The sequence below is a fragment of the Rhagoletis pomonella genome, unplaced genomic scaffold (assembly GCF_013731165.1).
Source record: "Rhagoletis pomonella isolate Grant_MI unplaced genomic scaffold, Rhpom_1.0 Rhpom_scaffold_00011, whole genome shotgun sequence".
In the NCBI taxonomy this organism is placed as follows: domain Eukaryota; kingdom Metazoa; phylum Arthropoda; class Insecta; order Diptera; family Tephritidae; genus Rhagoletis; species Rhagoletis pomonella.
Window position 1 is genome coordinate 5945354 of NW_023458565.1, and position 3534 is coordinate 5948887.

Genomic DNA, 3534 nt, shown 5'->3' on the forward strand with positions numbered 1-3534 from the left:
AATCCCTCAAGGTTTCGAGGATAATCGTAACAATTGGTGTCAGAAGTGGGATTGTTAAATAAATCCCGAAGGATAAACTACTGAAAATGGCAAAAATTCAGGATCTAAAGATTGAGGAACTCAAGCAGGAGTTGGAGAAACGAAATTTAGCAACCTCCGGAAGAAAAGTGGAATTGTTATCCCGGTTGCGAGAGGCTATGGAAGCTGAAGGCATCGACGTGGACAAATACGACTTCCAAGGTAGACCCGACGATACATCCGCAAAGGACGAACAGAAGGATGAGGCTGCATGTTCGTCAAAGGATGTGCAACAGACATCCGGGAAGGTTGAAGAACAGCAAAATGCTCCTTGTTCATCAACAGGTATGGACATGAACACGTTATTGGCTGCCATGTCACAGATGATGCAGGAACAGAGGTCGCAGTTGTCGTCAGACGTTTCCTCACAGATGCAAGCCTTGGAAACACGTATATCTTCCGAGGTATCAGCGCAGGTGTCATCCCGGTTAGAAACTCAGCTACAGGCACAGGAGGCACGCATATCATCACAGATGGAAGCACAGGATGAAAAAATTACACAAATACAGGACAAACTTGAAGAGAGACAGGAGAAAGTCGAGGCTAAGGTAGAAGAGTTGGAAGGTCGCCTCCGAGATATGCAGTTGAATCGCCCACCTTCTTCGACCAGCGCGCCCAAGGTAAAGACTCCATCCTTTGATGGCACGATTCCTTTCCAAGTCTTTAAGCTCCAGTTTGAGAAGACAGCTACAGCAAATCACTGGAGCATGGAGGATAAATCCGCTGCATTGTTCGTTGCATTAAAAGGACCTGCAGCGGAAATCTTGCAGACTATTCCTGATTGTGAAAGGAACAGTTACGATGCGTTAATGGGTGCAGTGGAAAGACGTTATGGTAGCGAGCACAGGAGACAGATTTACCAGATGGAGCTGGAGAATCGCTGCCAGAAATCCAACGAGACTTTACAGGAATTCGCCTCTGAGATTGAAAGGCTGGCTCATTTGGCAATTGGAGACGCATCTGGTGAGCACCTTGAAAGAGTAAAAATCCAGAGGTTCATCAACGGAATGCGGGACATGTATACCAAGCGAGAGACGTACGCGAATCCAAAGGCAACATTTGCTGAAACCGTCTCGTATGCTCAGACGCGTGAAACGGCGGCGCTCCTAAGTAGACCAGCCTACAAAGCACATCGCGTGGAAGTGGAAACACCGGACGAGACAAATGAAATGCTGAAGAAGATTATCCAACTGCTGGGCGAGAAAAAGCATGGTTCTGGCAAATGTTTTAAATGTGGAAAGTCAGGCCACTTCGCCCGCGATTGCAGCGCAAGTTCCAATGGTCACAACAATTCAGCAGGACGCAAACGCAGGGCTGAAGGAGACGAAGCCAACTCCAATCAGTCGTTAAACTGAAACGAGCCAGCAGGAAGGGCCGCGTGCTGGCTCCAGAAGTTGAAGGGCCCATAATCTCCGTCTCACAAATTGGCCGGAATGCGAGCAACCTCACTATTGGTGGATGTGTGAATGGGCAGGAGAGAGTACTGACAGTGGATACTGGAGCGACACATTCCATTATTCGACCGGATTTGGCCACTTTTTATGTGAAGCCACTACCTGGAGCAAAGCTGCAGACTGCAACTGGTGAATGCACCCAAGTATTAGGAGAAGTACCATGCGAGGTGATAATCGACGATTGGGCCTCGTACACTAAGTTTATAGTGGCAGACATTGTGGATGAAGTCATCATCGGCGTGGATTTCTTACTTGGCCAAGGCATGAAGATTGACCTCCAGAGAATGATCCTGACAGATCGTCACCGGAAAGTGCCACTTAGGATTGGTTACGACAGTCAGTACTGCAGTAGACGGTTAGTCTTAGAGGAAGTGTCGACAATTCCAACAGAAACGGAAGCGGTTAGTTGGGCGGAGGTTGGCAGTGATGGAGACGGAGTGGTTTTATCAGGAGAAGGAAGCGGTTCACTGATACAGGAAAAGCGTGACGGTTCCGCCAGCTCAGTGAACAAGAGGTCGCAACAAGGAAGTGGTCATGGCAAGCCAGGCAGTGTTTCTGGCAGGAGGAAAGCCACTGAACCACGTTGCAATGGTGATACGCCGGTGGCCGGAAATGGAAGGGGCTGTGGAAACAGTAGCCGCGCTTTGAAGTGTCCCGGAAAAGGTGGCCGGCAAAGGCGAGCAGTTAAGTCGGAAGCCAAGGATGAGGTTATACATGTCCGGTCAATGAGGTTAATGCCGGCGAAAAAGCGAGACGCGGAAACACTGGGAAAGTTTCAACGTGAGGAACCGGATTTAGCAAGATGTGCTAAAGGCAGTGCAGTACGAAGGCAGGAGCCTGGGTGTCATGGACAGAGGATGCGGCATAGATCTGGCGAAAATGGTGCCCACGAGAAGAGACATGGTCTGGTCACCACCAGTGGCCGGCAGAAGCACGACCATGTGAGATGGTGCACTCCCGGAGATAAGCCGGAAGCAATGTCCAGTAACGCATTGCGGTTGTACATGTCACAGAAGAAGAAAAACTTCACCTTTAAGCAAAGACGTGACTGGAAAGATCCGTTTAAGATTGACAACCGGCTGAGGGACGCAGTGCATCGGATCCAGACAATGGGGAGACCGAGGACCAAGATGAAAGTGGCCCACTTGGAAAGACTTGCAGCGGTTGGAGCGGCAAGTGTGTCTGATCGGGACGATCAGACTTAGGTGGAGGGCAGTGTGGCGAATACTGCGGCAACACAAAGCGAACAACGAGAAATAGGCAGAATGTTCGAAGAATGACGTAGAATGTTCTACAAAGAGAAACGTCAAGTTGGATGAACACTGCGAACAGCGAGAGAAAGAGAATGAGCGATAAACTTCAGAATGTTCTAGAGTTGCCATAAGTGCCAGCGCAGGTATATAAGGGCGCCGCCAACGCGGAGTTGAGTTAGTTACAAGTCAGCAAGCTACAAGTAAAGTTAGCGGAGAATCGAGTTGCGAATAAGCAAGCTATAAGTTTAATTGTGTTAACAAGTAGTAAAGCGTTGTTATTGCTTTAACAAGTATTGTAAAGTGTTTTTACTGTATTAGCAAGTATTGTAAATTGTTTGTTGTACAATAAAGTTAATTGTACTACAATTCGGTCATCGTTAGCCTTTATTTAACAATCCAGCGATACGAGCCCGAGTATATTTGGGAAATCCCTCAAGGTTTCGAGGATAATCGTAACAATAAGAAGCGACAACTCGTTAAAGTCGGCGAGTGAGGTCTGAAAGGTTGAGATGAGGAGTTCGCGTCCGTTTTAACATCCATTTTCGTAAATGAATTCGCCGCACATATGGTTTCGCGGCGATAAAGAACGTTAAGAAAAAGTGACCGATGATAGAAATAATCAAATGAAATGAAAAACAAACATGGCCGCAGCTCTTTTTGTTTATTTGCTGACGGCATTTAACAATTTGCATGCGCATGTGCATAGATTTATTTTATTTTATAATTTTAAACAAATATAAGTAAATTAA